Source organism: Panthera pardus, unplaced genomic scaffold, assembly GCF_024362965.1.
Source record: "Panthera pardus isolate Hobbes unplaced genomic scaffold, ASM2436296v1 HiC_scaffold_26, whole genome shotgun sequence".
In the NCBI taxonomy this organism is placed as follows: Eukaryota; Metazoa; Chordata; class Mammalia; order Carnivora; family Felidae; genus Panthera; species Panthera pardus.
Genome location: NW_026526832.1, coordinates 9024341 through 9050047, shown reverse-complemented (window position 1 = coordinate 9050047; position 25707 = coordinate 9024341). Strand labels below are relative to the sequence as shown.

At 41.2% G+C, this 25707-nt stretch overlaps 1 long non-coding RNA gene and 1 pseudogene across 1 annotated transcript; one reads left to right on the top strand and one right to left on the bottom strand.

Moving 5' to 3' along the window:
- The first annotated feature begins 354 nt into the window (after positions 1-354).
- On the top strand, positions 355-7899 carry LOC128773663 (uncharacterized). The gene is made up of 2 exons (XR_008418039.1): positions 355-543; positions 7699-7899. It is a non-coding gene; the product is annotated as an uncharacterized LOC128773663 (long non-coding RNA).
- Positions 7900-8944: 1045 nt separating this feature from the next.
- Positions 8945-25360, bottom strand: LOC109259960 (39S ribosomal protein L1, mitochondrial-like; annotated as a pseudogene).
- Between the last annotated feature and the right edge of the window lie 347 nt (positions 25361-25707).

Here is a 25707-nt window from a genome sequence, read left to right as displayed (position 1 = left end):
CCGACTGAGCCACCCAGGCACCCTCAGAAATTTATTTCTCATAGTTCTGGAAGCTGGGAAATCTAAGATCAAGGCATGGCACATTCAGTGTCTCCTGAGGGCCTGCTTCCTGGTCATTTTCCCACTGTGTCCTCACGTTGGGGGAAGGACAAGAGAACTGTTGGGAGGGGGGGTTCTGTTATAAGGGTGCTGATCCCAGTCATGATGGCTGGAGTCATGACCCATTCACCTCCCAAAGGCCCCACCTCTGAATAGCATCCCATTAGGGATTAGGTTTCAGCATATGAATCTAGTGGGTGAAACAATCAGTCTATGTAGGTGAGATGATTTTCTGATGGTTTGTATTTTCTCTCTAAAGTATGAGCACTGTCACTGGTTGAGGCTAACTGGGTGGGCATGGAAGTTGGGATGGGATGTGGTCAGGGAAAGCCGAGGTGTATGGAGACTTTTTTCTTTTTTTGAAATAGACTAAATGAAGGACGAAAAACAACAAAGCTGCATGAGAAAACAAGAAGTGATTGCCAGGCTCCTCTGAGGGCCCAGGTGAGTTGGAGGTCAACACCGCTGTGGATGGTTGAAAGGAGACTTTGACAATGAGAGCAGAGGTGAGGAATCTCTAAAACAGAGAGACAGACTATTCTCATAACGAAAAGTCTCCTGCTTTCTTCTGAGAAGAGAGTTGTATAAACGAAAAATAGAACAACATCCTCCTCTGAGTCATAGGCCTCATTTTCATCAGCTCCCCAGTCCTGCTTATTTTCCTTTGATGTTTACAAACGGCACATGTGATTATAAAGGGGAAAGGTGAAGGGTATAATAAACCAAGGACGCAGGAGGAGGAAGGGACTCAAGAGCCCAAAGGAGGGAAGGAAAGCACCCAACTGAGAGGAAACAGCCAGGGCCCAGCCCTCTCCGTGGAGCCCCCGCCTCCTGCACAGAAACTCCCTGCAGGGATCAGACACTTGGTCGGTCGTCTTCACCCATCTACCCTCAGCATCTAGAACAGAGCCTGGCACCACACAGGTGCAAAGTAGACATTCGTTTGGTGAATGAATGAAATCCACAGAGCGGTTACTGGCTTTTCCAGTGGCTGAGCACACAAAAGTTTCCTCCCACCCCCGCCCCCCCTTCCCTTCCTTTACAAAAAGTTTTCAGACAGCTTTTGGGCCCGCTGGGGCCTTTTCAAAAGACAAATAGTCCTACCGCTGCTCCAGAGGACCCACCGCCCACCTTCCAATCAGAACTGCCTCTCTCTGTTCTTCTTGGAAAGGGAGGCACAGCTTGCTTTGCAAGAAACTTGCATAGGAAATGGGGCAATCTGGGCTGTTTTTCAGCCTTTTCAACCTCATTTCCTAAATTAAAGAAAGAAATGTAAGGAATCTTAGGAATATGAAACTTCTCCGGAATAATCTTTATTGAGCTGTGCTTGGAGCCAGCTGAAATCCTGAAGGGCTGTCAAGGCAGCCAAGGAGAAAAGAGAATGAGAAATAACTTAAACGATCTTAGCCAGACTCTGAAAAAGATATCTAGAGCAGCTGCTATTTTTTCCTTCCCAAAATGGTTTGCCTTTCCCCCAGTTTGATGATTGTTTTAGATTATTTTGGGGTATAAGAGGAGAAAGGAGGAGGGAATCCAGTGTTTAGGAAGTAACATGATGAGGTTAGTTGTACCCTGGAAGCTTTATAATTTACACAGCTGTTTTATACGTGCCGACTTCCTCTCCTTTTAGGACGCCACTGACTGGTAAGTCAGGATTTTATTCACAGCATTCCCTTTAGAGGTTGTTCATGGGACTCTGGCTCCCCCGCCCACTTCAGTGTATCTCTGTGGTCTATGGATCATCTCTCCAGAGTTTCATCGCTGGGGTGAAGGGCCATTTTGTCTACCCTACAATTATCCAAAAAGAGTGCAGGAAAAGCCATGTAGGATGCCAGATGGACAAGGAACACTTGACTGCACTAAAAAATTTCCAGCAATGGTATCCCCAGCCTGCCCTTTTGCTGTGAGCGGTGCCCAAATTCCACAAGCAATTCCCCTAAAATCTCCAGCTCCCCGCTGCCGGATGGGTTTGGCTGGTTACCAGAGGCACCGAGGGCAGGGCATGGCAGGGGGTGGGGGTGGGGGTGGGGGTGGGGGAAGTGGCCTATGGAGTGGCAATTCGTTTGACCCTCATTCTCGCTCCATTCTGTGATGTCTGCTCCAAAAACCAGAAAGGAACTGAAACTGATTTACCCATGGTCCGTCTTTGTGACTGTTGACCCAGGACTGAAGCACAGAACTGCTGTTCCCCGGCCTAGCCTGGGGCACACTGGGCTGACTCACGGCCTCACCAGGAATGCAGCTAGTCTGGAATGCAGCGCAGGGGCCCAGATGCCCACAAGGAGCAGGACTTTCGAAAGGAGGAAGGTCTTTTCCTAAACAGAGTGAAGACCCGCATTCATAAAGTTATAAGGAGTCTTAAAAAAAGAAAAGCACACCACAGATAAATAAAACATTTTTCTTCCTACCCTTCCTCCCCACCTCCATTTCAGGTTCCTGCATGGGGCAAACACCGATCTCAGTTTGGAATGTATCTTTTCAGAGATTTACATAACCGCAGGATTTACCTGTATATTTATTTATGTACATAGGTGTGTATTTAGAGAGATTTAGAGAGAGAGGGAGAGGAAGTTTTGCATATCATGAAGTGTGGACATAGTATGGATTGTTCCTCAATTTGCTTTTTTTTTTTTTTAATTGAGCCTTGTCTCTTGGAGATTTTTCTGTGTCTAGGTGTTCTAATTCTTTTTTAAGCACTGTATATTCTTACACGACTCAGATGCTTCACTATTTATTTAACAGTCTCTCTCTTGATGATCATTTAGGTTGCTTTAATTTTTTTTTCTTTTTTGAGTTCATTTATTTATTTTGAGAGAGAGAGTGAGAGTTCGAGCAGGGGAGGGGGAGAGAGAAGGGGAGAGAAAGAATCCCAAGCAGGCTCTTGGAACCTGATGGGAGGCTCGAACCTGGGAGATCAAGGCCTGAGCCAAAGTTGGATGCTTAACCAACTGAGCCACTCAGGCGCCCCTGCCCTAAGTTTTTATTTTTATTTTTTATTTATTGTATTTTTTTAAATATGAAATCTACTGTCAAGTTCGTTTCCATACAACACCCAGTGCTCAACCTGCTCTAAGTTTTTAATACTTCAGTGAACAACCTGCTTTCCTTTTGCACATACACGAGTATTTCTGTAGGGTGGATACCAAAGTGTGAGATTGCTGAGTCAAAAGATAGGTGCATCTAAAGTTGGACGGACCACGGCCCAATCTGTTCTCCAAAAAGGCTTGACCAGTTTACATTCCCAGCAATGACAGAAGAGAGCACCTCTTTTCCAGAAGGTTTGCTAACCCAATCTTTGTTATGTATTGTCGGTCAAATGTGTGAAAAATGATATCCCCGTGTTTTTATTAGCATTCCCCCCCCCCCCAAACTGATGAGACTGAGCAACTTTTCAAATGTTTGCCATTTATGTTTCCTCTTTTGTAAATTGCCTCTCATATATTTTGTCCATTTTCCTATTTTGTTTTATCTTTTTCTTGAGGACATATAACAAAGAACTTTTAAGTCCTTTGCTATATATGTTACAGTGTGCTCACCTGTCTACAACTGGAATTTTAATATCATTTACAGTTTTTGTTCAACAAATTTAAAGGGTTAATAAAATAAATTTTATTTATCTTTTCAATCCTTCTCTTTTTACAGCTTTTGCATTTTGCATATTGTTTCAGGAGACCTTTCCTACCCCCAAAGGTCCTAAACATGGTCTTCTATATATTTTCCTTTAATAGTTTGATAATGTTTTTGTTTCCCTACCTAAATCCACCTAGAATTTATTTTTTAAAAAATCACGTGAGGTAAAAAAGTAACTTAAGGGGTGCCTGAGTGACTCAGTTGGTTAAGCTTCCGATTCTTGATTTCAGCTCATGTCATGGTGGTGAGATCGAGCTTCCCATTGGGCTCCACACTGGACACAGAGCTTGAAATTCTCTCTCTCCCTTTCCCTCTGCTCCACCCCTGCTTTCGTGTGGGCCTGTGTGTACACACTCTCTTTCTCTCTCTCTCTCTCAAAAAAAAAAAAAAAAAAAAAAGTAACAAGTTTTTTCTAAATAGGCAATTGTTTCAATATCCTTTATTGAGGAGTCCTTTCTTTTCCTTACCACAATACTAACTTCTCATGTACCTGAGCTTGTCTCGGGGCTGTCTATTCTTTTCCATTGAGCTACTGATCAATTCTTGTTCGACTAGAAATGCATGGAATTTATGAGTAATTTGGAGACAAGTGTTATCTTGACAACATTAAATCCTCCTATTCAGGTCTTTGTCTAGTTTTAATCTTTTTCTTGTAGTTCTTGAACATATCTACAAGGTACGGTGCTATTGGTGACTATTTCCTAATTTTGTTGCTATTGTAAATGGAATCTGTTTTTTTTTTTCTTATCACACTTCTTATTTTTAAAACGATCAGTTTGTTAACTATTTTTTTTTTTTTTTTTTTTTTTGCATTTGACTTTGCATCATTAGTTTTTGATAGCTTTTCGGTTGATTTTCTTAGATTTTCTAGGTAGCTGCTCATGTTATCTTCAAAGAGAAACACCTGTGCCTCTTCATTTTTGTTTTGTCAGCTGTCTTTTAGGTAAGAATAACAGAAACAAATTCAAACCAACTTAATCAAAAAAGGAAACGTGTGGGCTCACTAAACTGATAAGAAGCCCCTATGGCTGGATCCAGGGCATCAGATGCTGCCATTAGGTCTTGGTCTTGCCTTTTCCGTCTCTCTAACGTATTTCTCTCCGTCTTGGCTCCATTTCTAGGCAGGAGCTCCCTGTGCGATGACAAAAAGTCTGCCGGCAGTGCCAGACTCCTATTCTCTCAGCAATACCCAGAGGCAGGGGACTTCTATTCTAGTGTTGCTATCCACAAACATTTTTAGGACTGATTCTAATTCATTGGCTTGCTCACCTGCTCATCTCTGAACCAATCATTTTAGTTAGGGGGTTAGAATATGCATGTAGACAGGGAGTGAGTCAGGTTATCCAAGGAAAATTGGAATGCTGTGACTAGGAAAAAAGGAAATCGATGCTGGGCAGACAAAACACACAGGCGTATTTAAACCTCTTTCAATATTTTCAGTATTTGACTATATAAACTTCCAATTTCTTTTCTTTGTCTTATAACCTTCCCATCCTTTTTTTTTTTTTTTTGGTCTGGAGTGAACTCTTCTCAGCGCTGTTGCTTCTATTTTGGGCTCTCTTTCTCAGCACTTCCTTCCATCATCCTTCCTTCCCTGCTCCCTTTCCTTCCTTTCTCTGTCCCTCAGAACTCAACCTTCCCTACTTGGTAGCTTTGTGGTTTCTGGGACTCCCAGGCCAGATCTTGTCTTTTTATTATAAAGTATTGTACATCCAATCTCTTCCCTGGGATCAGATTCTGGCTATGAGACTGTGTCTGCTTTTTCCACCCTCCCTAGGTATGTAGGTTTGTACAAGCCCGTAGCCCTAGGCAGCTCCCGACTCTTGATCCCAGCCCTTGATTTCAGGTGAATCTTCTGCCTCACATGGAGATGTTTAGCCCCTAATGCACCATATGAGACCAGGCCCTGAATGCCTCTGTTGGCTTTTGGCAGAATCCAGCAGGTTATAGCTTTAGGCCACTCACCATATCGTTTCTGTTCCGTTTCTGGGCTGCAGAGGTGTTTTGAAGTGTGAACATGCCCAACATCTCTCCCATTTGATATTCCATCTGTTATCACTATCATTCTGGACTGGAGTGGTCCCTCCAAGCACCGTCATGGCTTTAAGTCCACTCCCATTTTGTTCTCGACTGTCCGTGATCTAGCTTCCCCTCCTGCTTTGCTTTCGGAAACTGTGCTCTCTGAAGTCGCCAATGTCATTTCCCGATCACCAAATGGAACAGCTTTTTTTTTTTTCTTCAGTCCTCATTTTCCTTCACTCCTCAGCAGCATCCAACAATGTTGACAGCTTGTCCTTTATCCCTTTCTCCTTTTGGCTAATTCCATACTCCACTGTCCTGGTTCACTACCTCTTCTGACGCTTCCTTTCTTTTTTTTTTTTTAATTTTTAAACTACTTTCACTTCCTCCTCTCATTTTGTGACTGTAGATGTTCCACTAGGCTACAGCCTTTGCACTGGTTTTACTCTCTCTCTTTTTTTTATACATTCTTGTGTCTTCAGTAATCTCTAAAATGATTCCCTACCTTCTTCACACTAGGATGTCCCCCCCAACCCAGGTCCTTTTTTTTTTTTTTAAGTTTATTTATTTTTGAGAGAGAAAGGTAGCACAAGAGAGAGGAGACAGGATCCCAAGCAGGCTCCTCACTGTCAGCACAGAGCCTGATGTGGGGCTCGAGCTCATGAACCAGGAGATCATGACCTGAGCCGAAGTCAAGAGTCAGATGCTTCACTCTCTGAGCCACCCAGGCACTCCTTTCCCCCTAGGTTCTATAGCTATAAATTTGCAGGTTGTACGTTCACTTAATGTCCTGCTGTCCCATCAGATTTCCTTCCCTTTTTTGGATTAAGAGGTACAAGCTTCCAGTTATGGGATAAATAAGTCATGGAGATGAAAGGTATAGCATAGGGAATATCGGCAACAATATGATAGATGGTGACTGCACTTATCATGATGAGCACTGAGTAATATATATAATTATTGAATCAGTATGTTGTATACCTGAAACTAATATAACATTGTATGTTATTACACTTCAATAAAAAAATTCTAAAATTAAAAAGAAATTTCTTCCCCTTTGAACCTTCCAAATTCCATCATAGATACTATCTTTCTCTTAGTTTCTAAGGCTCAAATTCATTCCCTTGATTCCTCCTATTTTCTCCAGAGACAGGTAATTACACATTCTATTGATCCTCTTTCCTTGAATTTTCTCTTTTTTGCCATTGCCCTGTTCATGCATCTGCTGTGATCCCTTATCATTCCTCTTTTAGGTAATTTCAGTGGTTTCCTAATGAAGTAGGAGAGTTAAATGTGGCAATGTTTTGATGAGTTTGTGTCAAAATTTATCATTTTAGATGCCCCCACCAAAAAAAGACTTAACATAAATATTCGTAGCTTCATTCCCTCTCCTACCCCAAAGGAGGAACAATCCTCTATTGAATGGACAAAAATTCAAGATGGATGTATTGTGCTGATCTGAGTAATGGCTTCAGTTTAGAAAAGCTAAAATGTTATATTAGAGAGAGCAAGAAGCTATCAAAAGAAAAGAATTCATTCAAGCTGAGACTCACGTATGGCTAGGAATTACTGTGGCAACCCAGGGAAGAGAGGCTTGTGTTTCACATAGAGGGGGAAACGCAAGCAAAACACAAGTGAAGCAACAGGTGCCTGTGAGTGTGTGTATGTGTGTGTGCGGCAGGGTCTACAAAGAGTCACTGTGAGCCAGGGACAGGGGAGATCTAGAGCTGGACAGAAAAGCTTTTTACCCCGAGTTAAGGACTATCATTTGGGGTGTCAGGAAGCATTGGAAGTGAGGATGGGGCCACAGGGCCACATGTATAGCCAGATTTCTAGTTTGAATGGTGTCTTCTCATCAAGCAGGACTCAAGAGATTAGGGGGGCGGGGGGATGGGTATCTGTTGGGAGTTCTGATGGAATTGTGATGCCTGCTCTCCTCTGCTTCTTTAGGGCTGCTTGGGACCTGCAGAATTGCTGAACAGGGGAGTCACTGTGGGCGAAGGGGTGCAGGTAAGCCCTTGGAAACAGGTGCCTGGGATAGTCAAGATGTGTTTTCCCAGTGGGGAGGGTGAATCAAGGTTGATGCCAAAGGAGCTGGCACCATGCTGGGAAGATGACTGCATGGGTTATCCTATCCTATCCTATCCTATCCTATCCTATCTAAAAAAAGGGGCTTCATGAATAAACAAGAGAGCAAGAGTCAAGTTGACCCCTCAGCCCCTCATTTCACTGCCCCCCACCCCACGCGTGATACCCTTGTTGGCTCTTCAGGGCCCATCTGGAGTGCCAGCTTCTCTCTGAAGCTTTTCGTCTAGCCACTGCTGGCAGGTATCTCTTTTTAGGACCTCTATAACTTGTGGTTTACAAGCATTTTATCGCTTTGTATTCCCCTTGATGGGTAATATCTCTGAAGACTGGCTTACTTTACACTTCCTCCATCACCCAGACTCTGCTCTGTATACTGTCTGTACTGAAGAAATGATAACTGAACTGAACCCTCACTTCCACAGAAAAGTACATGCTACAGGATTTAATAAATATGAACCTTAAATAATAAAATATTTCAAGGAATTTGAATATTTCAAAATTCCATCCATACAAAGCTCAAATAATTCATGTAAATATTTGAAGAAAAGAACAAAAACTTACCTAGCAATTTAAGACACTGTTTCTTTTTTTTTTTTTTTCAGACACAGAGAACATTTTATTTTCTTACTTTTGAAAGTGTTACAAGATTTTCCAGCCTTAAAATTCATTTTTAAACATGCTGATCAAGAAATAACAAGACAACAGGGCACCTGGGTGGCTCAGTCAGTAAAGGGTCTGACTCTTGATTTTGGCTCAGGTCATGATCTCACCATCGTGAAATCAAGTCCCTCATTGGACTCTGTGCTGGGCATGGAGCCTGCTTAAGATTTTCTCTCTTCCTCTCCCTCTGACCCTCCCCTGCTTGGGTGCATTCTCTCTCTCTCTCTCTCAAAAAAAAAAAAAAAAAACAGAAAGAAAGAAAGAAAGAAAGAAAAAAGAAAAGAAAAAGAAAAGTAAAGAAAAGAAAAAAAGAAAGGAAGAAAGAAAAGAAATAACAAGACACTAAATTAATAGTTTTATAAGTTTTTCTGTTGCTTCTTAATCCACTGACTGAAAATTTCACAGTGCAACACTTCTAGGCAGTTTCATTGTTGCTTTTTTGGGCTCCTGCTACTTTTGGCAACAATGGCTCATTCCTTAGTAACAAACTTCAGGGAAAGCACATGCCACAAAGGGTCCCTGATTCAGCCGTCCAGTGCCTACACTGGTAACAGAACAACTACTTGTAGATCAGCAGCTATCTGGTCACTTGACATCTAGTGTAGCTATTTTGGTCTCAAAAACTTCTCCCTTTCTTCATCTACCTTAATTTCATGTCCAGATTTAAATAATTCAAGAACTTTTGGGACGTCACAGGCAATGGAATTCCAAGTAAGCTTTGTAAGTCTTTTCTCCTCCCCTCCGCCCCCCAGTTTCTTCTTTAATGGATTGAGCTTGGGCATTATTTCCAGCACAGCTACATAAAAGCCTGATTGAATTTCATCACACAAAATCTTCTGCATCAGATTGGTTCCTCCTCAAACAGCAGCTCCATTTTCTTCTGCTATTTTAATCTCTGATGCATTTCCTGTAAACACGGCAACTTTATTGATTTCTGAAACAAATGAGTATGTGGAGAACCAAGACCACTGGCCAATGGCTCCACATTTTTCTTCTTCCCCTTGTCCAGTGTCAAGTCAAGATAAACACTTCGCTTTTGATTCATAAAGTCCAGAATTTAACATTTCTTAAATTAGCAATTAGCTGTTTGTTCCTCGTATAGCTGCCTCGGATATAAGTGTTTTAAGTAGACCTCATCCTCAGGCCCACCTTCCATAAAGGGGTATGACTTTATTTTCTATCTCATCTGTTTTCTCATCTGATGCTTTTTCTGGGCACCTGTTCTGTTTACCTTGCAGGAGTTGTAGCAGCAGCAAAATGTCTGTTGGGCACTTGAACGTGGACAGAACAAGGATAAACAGGTGTCTGATAAGGCGTCTTGGAAAGTCTATGCCTTTGATGACGTACGGAAGCTCTGTCATGGCTATCACCATGTTGACCGTTCTGGACTGTGTTCAATACACTGTTCTTTATTCTGGTCCATAAACAGAGATCACGTGCTTGGGAGAAAGTTCAGCTCAAGAAGCTTTGAAATGCAGATTAGATTAATTACACCAGAATTATATTTGAAAATTGAAAAGAAGCATTTTCCAAAAGGCAAATTCCAAATATATGCCTTTTCAAAGGAAGTGTCATTTGGAAAGAAACTGAATCACACCATGAAATCTGTGGCATTTCTTTCAGTTTCCACTCTCTTCTCTACTAGTGGTGGGCTCATGTGATATGTAAAAATGTGCTTAATCAAATTTAGCTTGACTTCTCAAGTTAAGAAAATGTATATGAAGTATTGCTGAGATAAGAAGAGGCACATTCTTTTTTTAGCACACATATTTCCTATGCTGCTGCATTTTCTTTATCCCCTTATTTGAAAATTTGGCTTTACTTATAAAATCTATGAATTTCTATTTGTTTAGAACAGGGCTAGAATAGCCTGGGATCCTATGGAACTGAATGGTATTTTAGAGTGCTGATTCTCATTTTCTCTTCAATAAAGATCCCAACACGTTATTTGTATTTATCTTACAGCACACACACTGGGGATTACCCACCTGGGAAAGGGACTCGAAATCTGGTGCAAGCCTTCTGTTTGCTAAGCTATGTGATGTTGAGCAAGTCACTTAATCTCTGAGGTAAAACGAAGGGCTGTTGCCTAAAACTCCGTAATTCTGTAGCTTAAGTATAATCAACTCAAAACTTGATTTCTCTGAAAATTAAAAAAAAATGTTAGTGGCCATAAATGCATACCACTGAACCCTGAGTTTGTTTTTGAAATCACGTAAGACAGGGAGGGAGGTTGAGAGGTCCCTTCCTTTATATAGATTGTACATGGGCTATGTTTGCCTGAAGTAGCACATGCCAAGTGTTAGGAATCTACAGATGCTACCAGAATTAGAGGAGATGTGGAGATAAGGATAAGGAAAATGTTTAACTGGAAAAAAAAATCAACATAGAAATGAAAACAGAATCTAATCTTATTGCAAATAACTTGCAGGACTGAAAATGATTACTCTGTCACACACTTCTGCATTAATAAGCACTATGCAAAAGGATCAGTTACAACGCGGTAATTTACCAAGATTAAAAAGAGTCTCATTTTTAAGAGCTCATTTTAAGGGTTGTTGATTTTTAAATCAATTTGTTTATTGCTTCTTAGTTTGTCGTTCGTTCTGAGAAGCTTTCTCTCAGGAAAAGAAATTTTACGTAGGAAATATATGTGATCACCTTTGTGAGGTGTTAAACTTGGAAGAAAATTTAACTTTTGTAAGAAAAATCACACTACATGCGGAAATAGACATTCAAAGAACCACATATTAGATGTAGATTAGATATAGTGTGTAAAGATGATTTTTATAATGGTTTTTTAAAAATTTTTTAAAATGTTTTTATTTATTTTTGAGACAGAGAGAGGCAGAACACGAGCAGGGGAGGGGCAGAGAGAGAGGGAGACACAGAATCTGAAGCAGGTCCCAGGCTTTGAGCTGTCAGCACAGAGCCCAACGCGGGGCTCGAACTCACGGACTGTGAGATCATGACCTGAGCCGAAGCCGGACGCTTAACCGACTGAGCCACCCAGGCGCCCCTATAATGGTTTTTAAATTCAACTTTAAGATACAGATTTTTTGTTTTTTGTTTTTTGTTTTTTGTTTTTGTTTTTGTTTTTTTACTGAGAGAAATGAGAACAATGTATTTGCTTCGGGATTTGATCATATGTGTTTATTCCTATGTGTACATCTACATATGAATGCCTGTGTGTATATAATTATATGCTATATATTATACATATATAGTATACATATACCTATAAATGTTGGCATTCTATTATACGTATATAGTATACACATACCTATACATGTTGGCATTCTTGTCTATTCCATAGAAAGAAAGTGGTGCTATATTGAAAAATGTCTAGCATTCAGTTAACTCTGAAAAAATTGCATTGTTCCTTGGCTTTTTTTTTTTTTTTTTGTTCCTTCCTGTTGGCCTAGTGGCAATGATTCATTATAATGTAATGTAATACATATGGTTTCCAGTTTCACATGATGAATATAAATAGGTACATAAGAAATCTGAAACACTGTTCTTGTTTAAAAAATGTAAACATTCAACAGAAGCTTACTCATCAGAGAATTTGATGTTACTAAATAGTAAGTGCTTTGGTTTCAGTAATACCAACACTCCAATAGACTTGATCTTCAGTGAAGAAATGTGACTGAATTGTACTTTTTAGTAACTATTGTATAGCTTATACGTCAAAAGAAAGAAAGAAACCCTTTTTAACTAGTTCATTGTCTCTTTCTGCAATTAGGTCACTTTTATTATAGGTGCTGAGATGTGTTTTCTTAATATTAGGCTTATGTGATGCAGGCACTCATTTTACAGCAGGAAAAATAAAGTCCCCAGTGATTAACTTTAGAGGGGAAAAGAATAAACAGAAATACAAACACAAAAGAACAAATATTTTTGAGTTAACAGCCCCCTAGTGAGAATGGCAGAATTAGGTTAATAAACATTTCAGTGAAAGAAGGTCTTAACAAAGTTTAATCTACTAATCTAATGATTATTAATGGAAATTAGTGGAATTCAAGAGTGAAGAAATTTCTACAATTGTAACATGAGAGAATGCATAGAATTTTGTTACAGAAGCTGGTATTGTTTTTGAAATGAAGTTTCAAAAGTTTCAAAACAAAATGAAGTTTGTTACTGCTTAACAATCAAGCAGTAAATTAGGAAACTAAGAATTACATGGTAACGAGAATCCAATATGCTGTAGGTAGAAAATTTGTTCAATTTTATTTCCCTAAGCCACCTCAAGAACCACCTACCAATAAAGAAAGTTATATCTTTGGGCTCAACTTTCATTATCTGAATATTATTCCTGGGGCAGGTAATCATGTCCACTCGGGGCAGGCAATGCTTGCATCAGAAATCAATCCACTTCTAAAAATTTTTTTAATGTTTTTTTTTTTTTTTAATTTATTTTTGAGAGAGAGAGACAGAGTGTGAGTGGGGGAAGGGCAGAGAGAGAAGGAGACACAGAATCCGAAGCAGGCTCCAGGCTCTGAGCTGTCAGTGCAGAACCTGATACAGGGTTGAACTCATGAACCGCGAGATCATGCCCTGAGCCAAAGTCCGCTGCTTAACCAACTAAGCCACTCAGTTGCCCCAGTAATCAATCCACTTATAAATGTTGTATTTGATTTCATGTGATCTGTATTGTTCTATTGAAATGTGTTGTTTTTTTCAACAAGCTGATGTTCCAATAATATAATTAAAAAAAAAAAAAAAAAACCAACAGCACAGTCTTGTAGTTTTGACTGAACTTGGCCAATTTTCACAACTATGAAAGATAAACCATGAAGGGCCTACATTAATAATGGTTCTCCTCCCCAAAGGGTTAAGGGGCTCTGAGGTTTCTAAATAGATTTAGTTCACAGGTATTCTAGAGATGCTTTTGCTTTTGCTTGGCTCATTTCCTTCTTGATAAGATTCTATATCCTTTTTCTTCCTCTTTACTCTGTTACTTAGCACAGTTTCAAAATATGGTGTAGCCCTCTAGAGCCACTGTTCTCAGCAAGTGACTCATCATGAGATAACTGAAGATTTGGGGGCATATGTGTTACTTTTGTTCCTGTTAATTCTTTGCTTTCTACCCCACTGTGGATATAATAAACTTCCATATTTGGCATCAGATTTTTTTTTTTTTTTTTTTTTTTTTTGCTATCATTCTGGCATTGAAACATCAGCCTGTCTCATTTTCTTTGAACCAAGATTAACTCACAATGCAGTCTTAGAACAGCAAGTAGTGTATTTACTTATTGTTCTCGACCCTTGGTTTAGTGATGAGGAGTCTTCGAAGAAAATGAACCTCTTTTACTCTTTTAAGAATGGTACAATAGACGGAATGTTTGTGTCCCCCAAATTCATCCGTTGAAACGTAACTCCCAATGTGATAGTATTTGGAAGTAGGGCCTTTGGGAGGTAATTAGGTCATGAAAGTGGAGCCATCCTGACTGGAATTAGTGCTCTCATAAAAGGGACCCCAGAGAGTTCTCTTGTCCCTTCCCCCATGTGAGAACACAGCCAGAAAACTGCCATCTGTGAACCAGAAGTGGGCTCTCACGAGACACCAAATCTACTAGTGCCTTGATCTTGGACGTCCCAACTTCCAGAGCTGTGAGAAAGAAATTCCTGTTGTTTATAATCACCCAGTCTATGGTACCCTGTTACAGCAGTTCGAATGGACTGAGACACAGGGCCGTCTTGTCTGGGTGTCTGTAGGGTGTAGTGAAGCAAGGCAATATTGATTCCCTTCTTTTCCCTACTACCCACCCCCATTCCCTCACCTGGCAGAGAGGGATCTTTGCAGCTTGGATACCCTATACGGATGGGTACCTACACCACCTAATGCCAAATCTTGCTCCCTCACCCCAATCCCTTCACATCCTAAAGCTGGTATTTGCCCACTCCCCAAAAGTTCTGTGTGATTCCGTCTATATTACAATGCTGGTTAGGAGTCCTAATGGAGGGTAATTTGTGAACCTTGATGGATTTAGAATCCTTTCCTAGTATTCAGTCAGGCCTCACTGACCACCTCACTGAAGCAGGGACATGGGACAACATGGGAAGTGGTGACCCTGCCAAGGTGGAACCAGGGATCTCTCCGCCGGGAGATTTGACAGAAATGGATCTCTGCCCAGTCATGTCTTTGATGCCTTTCCTCATAATTCTTATTTGCTTTCATAACTACTGTGTTCCACCTTCATTTCAGATGAGGGAATTGAAGCCCGAATAAATGCTAAGCAACTTAAGGGCAGGACTCACAGAGCAAATTAGAGACACAACCGGGATTTTAATCCTTATCTGTTTACATGTTTTCCTAACAATTCCCATTGCTGCCTTCTGTGTAAATACCTGGTTAACCCAGGAAGCGGAAGATTGTGGCAGATTCCGGTCTTCTAATGCCATAGATTTACTTCATATTAATGGTATTAATCATCTGATTATTGTCAAATCGATTTACGTCTGGTGAGATCAGCAACTCCTGAAATTCAGTGCATTTATCGAGCACCTGCTGTGTGCAGTGCAGTATATTAGGTTCTGTTTGGGAATCTAAAAGAAAAAGATATGGCCCCTGACATATAGTATCTTATACTCTGGTTAGGAAACCAAATGCACAGAAAATGATATTAAAAAAAAAATGTATATGACAGCATATTTTTTTCATCTCATCAGTAAGAAGAAACTGTTTTCCTTTTTTTTTAACGTTTGTTTGTTTTGAGAGAGAGCAAGAGCACGAATGGGGAAGGGGCAGAGAGAGAGAGAGAGAGAGAAGAGAGGGAGGGAGAGAATCCTGAGCAGGCTCTGTCCTGTTAGTGCAGAAGCCCAGGCAGGGGGTTCAAACTCACGAACTGTGAGATCATGACCTGGGCCCGAATCAAAAGTCCTTTTTAATGGTCTTGCCTTTTCACAGCATTCAACCAGAAACAGGTTTCTTAACCATTCTTCATATAACATCAGACACTGATAGAGCACTTAATATGTGCCTGACAGTATTTTACGTGCTCTGTGTGTGTCCACTCACCGAACCCTCACTACGCCCTATGAGATGGGCACTGTCATTAGCCCCATTTCACAGTTGGGAAAACCAAAGGCACCAAGTTAATTAATTTATAAATATCACATAGTAAGTAGTAGAGCCTGGATTCAAACCCAGTCTGGCTGCCGAGTCCTGGCCGTGGTAAGCCCCATTCCTGTTCCAACAGTTTACAAACTCATTGCCTTCTTCTGGACATGCTTTAAGTTTTCAACATTTCCCCCCCCCCCTTAAAATGTGGAGCCCACCTTGAAAATAGTGTGCCAGTGATGTGACTGACCAAAGATGTGATTGTTCCAGATCATCATGATACTGATTCACCATTTAATTAGCCACACTGCCAACTTTGTGCATGATGTAAATTTGATAATTAGAGTCAGTACTCAAGGGTTGGCTGTAGCATCCCAAGGCAGCTGTGGTTTTGGCTGTTCTTTGTTTTTTGTGTTTTTGCAAGGATCAGCTGAGGTTAACAGCTCCAGCTGACCACTGAGGCAGCAAAGAAACAGCTTCAAGACACATTGTTCATTGCGTAGCCTGAGGGGAGAGCTCAGGCTGGAAGTGCTGAGCTGGGGAGGGGTGAAGGGTGACAGAAGATACTGTGTGGATGAGAAGGTTGGTGGCTGGTCAGGGCAGAAAGCAAAGTGGAGAGGCTGAAGCCAACTGGAGTCTTATAAATGAGCCAAGTCTGGATCAAGGAAAACAGAGATTCATTCATTCATTCATTCATTCATTCATTCATTATTAATCGACAGCCTACTATGTTCCAGACACCATGGTACATACAACGATGAATAAGACAGACCTGGTCGCTGCCCTCAGGGAATTCTAATTCCTATGGGGAGACTGACAAGACAAAACCAAACGAAACCAGACAAGAAGGTGGACAAACAAATCAGTGCAGGCTGTAATGAATGTCCTGAAGGAAAACAAGGGCCAGAGATGATGAAACTGAGGAGTACCCGACCCTTAGGTAGGGAAGCCAGAGAAGGTCTTCCAGCTGAGGCCTAAAATCAGAGGAGGGAGGCATGGGGAGAGGGCATTCTAGGCAAGAACCAGCCGTGCAAAGAGCCCAAAGGTGGGGATGGAAGAGAGGCTGGCAAGATCTTGGAGACCCATAACCATCCATTGGGAACGAGTCAAATTGACATAAGGATTAACACTGAGAATAACCGATATGAAACAAAATTAATTGGCTTTGACAGCCTGGTCAGTTCTCATCTGGAGTATTGTGTTGAATCCTTGACACATCAAGGCTCACAGGGGATTGGCTGCCACAGCCTCTGAAATTGGGAAGTAGTTTTAGGCAAGGCCCAGTACTTTCTGTTTGGCCTTTTTTTGGATATAAAGACCCATCTCTGAGTTGCGTAAGTCTCACTGAAGTCTCAACAGGTCTTCCAGAGAAACCTTTATCCAGGTTATTGTGGTAAGGGGCAAGGCCAGAAACAAAGTGTAGGGTAGTATTGGTATGGAGAAGTCAAGGCACACTGGCTACCGAACCATCCTCTGATCTCTTAATCTGGCAGACCCATCACAAAGGAGAGGGCTGGCCTGGATGCCTCTTTGGGTGAACCGACAGTGGCTCCTAGTGATCAACATATCTTCCAGGGCTCCCCAGTGACCTTGTAGGTGACTTTTGGAGTTTTCTAGAGACGAAAATACGGTTGACCGATCTACAGTTTCCAGAATCTGTCCTTTTCTACCTTTTCGAGAACAAGAACATTTGTCACCCCCCAGGCCCTCCTCAGTTGTCACCTGGATTACTATACTGGTGTCTTACAACTGGTCCCCCCTGACTTGTCTCTCACACCTACAGTCTATCATCCACAGAGCTTTCAGGAAGATTTAGCTGAAATTCGCATTGTATCTTATCTCTGTCCTTGGCTTAAAGTGGTTCCTCATTACTGTTAAAAATCTAAACTCCTTTGGTTGACATTCAATGCCTTTCATGATCTAACCTTTGCCTAAATGGCCACTGTCATCTCCTGCCATATCTCTCTTCTCTAAGTTATAGCCGTACCATGGTACGTGCTCTTTACTGAAATAACCATGTTCTCATATCGCTGCTCTGCCTTCTCATATGGGGTTCCTACTTGCTTCTTCCTTCAACTAATTCCTATTTATCCTTTAGAATTGAGTTTAAACCTGGTCTCCTTTAGGAAGTCTTCCTTGATTTCCCTAGTCAGGATTAAGTGCTTTATCTGAGTTTGTAACACATTGTACGTGCCTGTGTTACAATATTTAGCGTCTAATTCTTTTTCTGTCTTCCCTACAAAAACTTTGAGCTTCTTGAGGGCTGGGACTGTATCCTTTAGTGTGTAAACATGCCCGAAACACAACAGCTCCCGAAAGATTTATGGAGTGGCTGCATCTGAGCTTTCCACTCTCTGGCTTTATGGTAGTTTTCCATGATCTCTTGCAGATGCCAAAGAGCTCGTGTTAATTTCCACAGCGCATATACCTTCCATCTCTCTTTTGGGGAGGAAGGAATGATCTGTTTAAGCTCAGGTCTAGAGACATACTTCTACCTTACTTATCAGCCTTGTGGAAATCGCTAATGAGAATTTTTTATTGCCTGTGGTTAACTCTAAGGGCTCATGTCTTGCTATGATTTAGGATACCAAATTACAGACTTTTAGATCTGAAAAGGACTGTAGAGTCATCAGATTGAATATTTCACTTTACAAACAATGACACGAAGGTTTAGGGAGAGGTTAGGTGAACACTCTAAAATCACCCTACTAGTTGTATGTAGTTGGTAGCAGAATTAGCCCTAGGAGTTAGGTCTCCCTCCCCCCAGCTCTGGGTTTTTTCCCTGAATATGGCCTCTCTTCAAATCTTTATCCTATTTTTTTAAATGTTTATTTATTTTTGAGAGAGAGAAAGAGAGAGAGAGAGAGAGAGAGAGAGAGAGAGAGAGAGAGAGAGGCAGACACAGAATCCGAAGCAAGCCCAGGCTCTGAGCTGTCAGCACAGAGCCCAACACGGGGCTTGAACTCACAAACTGTGAGATCATGACCTGAGCTGAAGTCAGTCGCTTAACTGACTAAGCCACCTAGGCGCCCCAAATCTTTATCCTACTTTGATGGCAGAGACCCAGCTACGAATTTGGTCTATTCAAACTGAGGTTTTAATTTTGCCTCGGAACTAATAATTTGGTTATTAACAAGTGAATTAATAGTATGCTTTTTCTTTTAAAATATATATATATTTTTTTACATTTTATTTATTTTTGATAGAGAGAGACAGAGCACATGTGGGGGACGGGCATTGAGAGACGGAGACACAGAATCCGAAGCAGGCTCCACCCTCAGAGCTGTCAGCACAGAGCCCGACGCGGGGCTCGAACTCACAAACCGCGAGATCATGACCTGAGCTGAAGTCAGACGCTTAACTGACTGAGCCACCCAGGCGCCCCAATATTATGCTATTTCATTTGGAGGCCTGCTAAACTCTGAACCTCTTCCTTAAAAGTCCCGAGACGACTTAAGAAAGAAAAGGAAGAGGGGTGCCTGGGTGGCTCAGTCGGTTAAGCGTCCGACTCTTGATTTTGGCTCAGGTCATGGTCTCACTGGTTCGTGGGGTCGAGCCCCACATCAGGCTCGGTGCTGACAGCTCAGGATTCTGTTTCTCCCTCTCTCTCTGCCTCTCTCCTGGTTGTGCTCTTTCTCTCAAAAATAAATAAAAACATTAAAAAAAATAAAGAATGCTCTGGAAGGGATGTGGGAAAGTTACAAGTAAATATTATCGCCCATAGAAGCAAATAAATTTATTAAAATTAAAAAATTATATGTGCATGTTTGCTAATTTTTTACTTTAAAATTTTTGTTTCACTATTTATTAGATTTGGTTAGTAACACTGTGGACTAATATTATAAAGATTAGCAATATTTTTGGGGGGAGGGGGAGGGGGACAGAGAGAGAGAGAGAGAGAGAGAATATCTTGAGTAGCCTGCACGCTCAGTGTGGATGCTGATGCGGGTTCGATTCCACAATCTTGTGATCAAAACTGAGGAGAAATCAAGAGTTGGATGCTCAACCAACTGAGCCACCCAGGCGCCCCAGCAATCGTTTATTTTATTATAGAATATTTCAAACATGCAAAAAAGTATGGAGAATAATATAACAACAAATCATGTATCTACTACCCAGTTCAATCATGTAACAAAATTTTGCCATATTTGCTCTGGATCTCGCTCTCTTCCTCATTCTCTCTCTCCCTCCTTTATTCTTCTCTTCCTCTCTTTCACCCCTCCAAAGTAAAATCTTACACATGTAGTTAAAGTCCTTGTAACCAAACTGTCCCATTCTTCTCCTGCCATCCAGAGTTAACACGTATCCCGAAGTGTGAGGTGGTGTTTTTGGTTTTGTTTTGTTTTTAAGTAGATTCCATGTCCAACATGGGACCTGAACTCATGACCCTGAAATCTAAGTCTCATGCTCTACTGACTGAGCCAGCCAGGCATCCCTGAATTTTGAGTTTTAATTTTTGTGTGCTTTTTTTTTTTTTAATACTTACACTCTATATGTATCCATAAACAATAATGGTTTTTGGCCTCTTTTCCATATTTATTAAATGACATATTTTATACTTCTCAAGTTTTCACTTGACACGTATTAATACACATGTTGTAGTTCACTGTTATATGGTATTCCATTGTATAAAAGGGGCACATTTTATCCACTCTGTTACTGACACATCTTTAGATTGTTTCCATTATTTTTCTCTGATGAACAATGCAGGAATAAACATACTTGTACCTGTCTCCTTGTGAGAATTGTATGGAGTCGTAGTTGGGTCATAAGTATAGAGATGAATTTTCATTTGATAGGAAAACAATCTGATTAGTTACTTAAAAGAACAAAATGAAGTTAAGATAAGTGCTGCGGGAAACAGAATGTAGGGAATGGGAAAGAAAGCAGTATGGAATGGTAGGTGACTGAGATACGGAATCCTATGCTTTTTTTTTTTAAAAGTAATTCATCTTTTGACAAAAAAAGTAGACTGAGTATATGAGTAAATGGAACAACCACCAAAAACCACAGATTTTCATCTACATTTAAGACGTTGCCTTTTTTCTTTTCTTTTTTTAAGTAACCTCTACACCCAATGTGGGGCTCGAACTCACAACCTGGAGATCAAGAGTTGTGTGCTCCATCCACTGAGGCTGCCAGACGCCCCTCAGACACTACCTTTTGTGTCACTGCTTTCATGAACTTTCTTAGAATTTTCCTTTTTTGGTTCTTTCTTTTCTGTGAAAATTGACTACTTCCTCTTTGGGTCTCCATTCTACCTGCCTCTATTGTACAATGTGCTGCACGTTACGTTTGCTGTGGTTTGTTTACATATCTGTCTTACTAGGCTGGGTGTTGTTTGAGGGCGGAATTCGTGACTTTATTTGTGTCCTCAAGGTGTGGTGCACAGTAGGTAGTTAACACAGTCCCAGGAATGAACAAAAGTTCCAAGATCTTGTTGACTTACAATATGGAAAAGGTTTTATCTTTTTGGTTTCAGTTGGAGATTCAACTGGAAGTTTCATATAAATTCTGATAAAAATGGCTAACAAAGCAGAGAAATCACTTAAAATTCGACTGGAGACACTTGCAGTGTATGATGAGTAGGTTTCAGTATACAGCTAATTTTAGGAAAACTTTAATTTTTCAAATTGCCAAGAAATCACCTGTATAATAGTTCCCTAGTTTCATTTAGGGATTTAATTCCTTATCGACAATTAAGATTTTCAAAACCCTTTATTCTTATAATCTGGAACACTGGGATTTTTGTCTTGTAAGGATTGCTGATCAAAAGAAACAGTTCTTGGGGAGCCTGGGTGGCTCAGTTGGTTGAGCGTCTGACTTCGGTTCAGGTCATGATCTTGCGGTTCGTGAGTTTGAGTCCCGTGTCGGGCTCTGTGCTGACAGCTCAGAGCCTGGAGCCCGCTTTGGATTCTGTCTCCCTCTCTCTCTGCCCCTCCCCTGCTCACACTCTGCCTCTCTTTCTCTCCCTCAAGATAAATAAAAATTTTTAAAAAAATGAAAAGAGGTGCGCCTGGGTGGCTCAGTCGGTTGAGTGTCCGGCTTCGGCTCAGGTCATGATCTTACGGTTTGTGAGTTCAAGCCCCGCGTCGGGCTCTGTGCTGACAGCTCAGAGCCTGGAGCCTGCTTCCAATTCTGTGTCTCCCTCTCCCTCTGCTCCTACCCAGCTCGTGCTCTGTCTCTCTCTCTCAAAAATAAATAAACATTAACAAAAAAAAAAAAAGAAAAAAACATGAAAAGAAACAGCTCTTCTCGGACACCTGGGTGGTCAGTTGGTTAAGGTCTGACTCTGGGTTTTGCCTCAGGTCGTGATCTCACAGTTCGTGAGTTTGAGCCCTGCATCAGGCTTTGTGCCGTCACTGGGGAGTCTGCTTGGGATTCTCTCTCTCCCTCTCTCTCTCTGGCCCTCCCGCACTTGTACCCTCTCTTTCTCTCTCAAAATAGATAACTTAAAAAAAAAAAACAACAGAAATAGTTCTTCTAAAATGCTTAGCACAGTGTTTGTCAAACAGTAGGTAACAGAATAAACATTAGCTTTACTATTATTAGCTGATTTCATACTTAGATTCCTCTCATTTATACCGTGTGCTTCTTGGTATGTATTTGTTTGTCCGTCTATATGTTTGGAGTAGTGCACAGTAAAGCTTCCAGCTCAGAAAAAGGAAGGCATCTAAAAATTCAGACCTTACAATTAAGCACATAATGGGAAATTCTTGAATATTTTGTGAATTAGGTATGAAAACAATAAGGGGCTTATAAATTATAAATATATTTCTCAAATATATTTTTCAATTTTTCAAATTGTAGAAAAGTCACCAGAATATGAGACAAATGCTTACTCCCATCATAGAAAACGCTTATGATGGATAATAAATCACATGCACGAAAGAAGACGGTAGTTAGTTTCATTCCCCCAAAACACCTTTTCAATGGTAAATTTGAGGCAGCTGTGCTTTGCCAAACGCTCAACCAGCGAGGGCCACCAGAACTAGGATGTGTTTACATTTTGACTCATGGAGACTGTCAGGCTTTAATCACAGGGGAACAAGTAATCTTACTCAGACTTCACTGTTTAATCTCCCATTCACTTGCTTCCCAAGTTTGCTTCAGTCTGTGGGAAGGTTCCTCCTTGATTACAACATGCAGTCCTGATTTCTGGAATTTATCTTCATTTGCCATTTTGAGGTGGCTATGACAATCCCATAATAAGCTCCTTATTTCCCCAAACTATATGTATAAGCCTCATTGAGCTGGATTCATCTTAAATACATTTTGAAATCACGTCAGCACTTTCGGATCAGCAAGTTACTTCTTAATAAATTACTGCCTTACTATTAGATGCTATTTTAAATACATGAAAGAGAGCAGTTTCCAAATGTGTGCAACCACATTCACAGGGAATAGTAAACCAGAGCATTCCATTAACCGAAGGTCTCATATTTTTATTATGCTGTCACTGGATATTTCAATAACTAGCTGTAAACGAGTTATATTTGTGCAAAAGGAATTTTCTAAATCCCGTTGTCCCTATTTCAGAATACAGTTCTGGGGTGCCTGGCTGGCACAGGTGGTGGAGGATGTGACTCTCGATCTTGGGGTCGTGAGTTTGAGGCCCATGTTGGAGGTACAGTTTACTTCAAAACATTTTTTAGGGGCGCCTGGGTGGCTCAGTCGGTTAAGTGTCTGACTTCAGCTCAGGTCACGATCTCGCGGTCCGTGAGTTCGAGCCCTGCGTCGGGCTCTGGGCTGATGGCTCGGAGCCTGGAGCCTGCTTACGATTCTGTGTCTCCCTCTCTCTCTGCCCCTCCCCTGTTCATGCTCTGTCTCTCTCTGTCTCAAAAATAAATAAAACGTTAAAAAAATTAAAAAAAAACATTTTTAAAAAAGTAAAAATAATGTATTAAAAAATATATAGTCCTAGTTCCAGGGCAAAAGGGGAGATGGAATGGCCATGTCTCCATCGCTGAAACAAATTAGAAGCTTGCAGCAATAAACTGAACCAATGGGCAGAAGGGAAGGCCAGCCTCTGAGCCCCCGGCATTGCTTTCGTTCTTGAACTGATTAGATAATTTACTCAGCTTTGTCTAGTCGTTAGAAAGTCAATTCTTCATTCCAGAATTTTTCCACTCAAGTAAACAATTTGATGCGTATAATTTGGATTAAAAATCCCTCTAATAAACATCTAGATAAATGCCTTGAATAAACTCCCTCACTTAGGTCATAGGAATTTATTCAAAGAAAAACCAAACAGGGGCACCTACGTGGCTCCGTTGGTTGAGCGGCCAACTTCAACTCAGGTCATGACCTCACGGTTTGTGAGTTCGAGCCTCGCCTGGGAGTCGTCAGTGCAGAGCCCTCTCTGGATCCTCTGTCCCCCTCTCTCTCTGTCCTTCCCCCTCCCCTCAAAAATAAATAAACAAAAAAAAAAAAAAAAGAGAAAAACTGAACATTAATTACCATTTATTGAGCATCTCCTAGGTGACAAAAATTTTACATGCTTTCGACCTTACAGCAAATTTGTTGGATAAATTTTAGATAAGAAGAAATTTCTGCTCAGATTGGTTAAGTCACTTGCCCAAGTTTGCACAGTTGGTAAGCATGAAGACTGATATTAAAATCCCAGCCCATCTGGTGGCAGTGCCCAAGAACATTTGTTCTTTCCTCTGTAAAACAGTTGATGCAAAGTAGAATCACTTTATGGTCACTTTGATAGTTTCTTTTTCAGAAAAGCTGTAAGACATGAGTTCAGTGGTGATAAATATGTGTCCAGTAGGAATGCAATTGCATTTTCCTTAATAGCTCCTTTATTTGTCATCTGGTTTTCTCTTTTAACCTACTTGAGATATTTGCAGAATTACACTGATTTGTTTGTTTTCAATAAAAAAATTAAAAATTTTTTTAAACGTTTATTCATTTTGAGAGAGAGACAGAGCTTGAGCGGGGGAGGGGAAGAGAGAGAGGGAGACACAGAATCGGAAGCAGGCTCCAGGCTCTGAGCTGTCAGCACAGAGCCCGACGTGGGAGGGTAGAACTCATGGACCAGGAGATCATGAACTGAGCCGAAGTCAGATGCTTAACTGACTGAGTCACCCAGGCGCCCCATTTTAAAGTTTATTTTATTTTTGAGAGAGACAGAGACAGAGTGCGAGTGGGGGAGGGGAAGAGACAGAGGGAGACACAGAATCAGAATCTGAGCTGTCAGCACAGAGCCTCATGTGGGGCTTGAACCCACGAACCACGAGATCATGACCTGAGCTGAAGTGGGAGGCTTAACTGACTGAGCCACCCAGGTTCCCCTGCAGAATTATACTGTTAACCACCCCACTAACTTTACCTTTGTCCTCATTCCCCTCCGGCTCCCACACACCATTAACATAAAAGAATTTCCTTGCAAATTGTATAACCAAATTTATAACTCACATAGGAAATTATCACACGGAAAAATTTATTAACCTAAATGATGGCCACATTTTTGCCAAGATTCACGAGTTCTGAAGTAATTTGCCAATAAAACAGATTTCTCAATAGTTTGGTGAGATTAGGTGCCAAATTACCCAGGGGATGAATGACGATCACTGCCAGTCCTGTTGGCCCATCTGCCCGACTGTCCACTGAAATCTCCAATGTCTTGGGAGAATTCAGCCGGGATGGCTCCCACATCTGCCCTGTGACTTTATCTGTTGAGAAGTCAGAGTACAAATGCTGGAAGCAGACACAGCAGAGGTTCAGGTGGGACCCAAACAGGAGTTCACAAAGTCTCCGATGAACAGTAACTATCGAACTAACACTAACTATCATGTATGGACCATTTTCTAAGAGTCAGACACTGTGCCAGGGAATGTTTGTGCCTGATTTCACTTCCTCTTCTTAGGCCAGGTTGCATAGTAGCTAGCCACATGGACACAGAGCCAGACTAATATGGCTGCGGGTCCCGGGGCAAGCAATGGAAACTGTGCTTCAGTTTCTACGACTGTAACAATACTTTACAGAGATGAAGGGAGAAATGACTTAAATTACACAAAGCCTTTAGAGTGGTATGGAGGCAGCACTCAATAGACTCAATATGTGTTGGCCATTCATTCTCATAATGGCCCTGATCGGGGCGCCTGTGTGGCTCAGTCGGTCAAGCGTCCGACTTCGGCTCA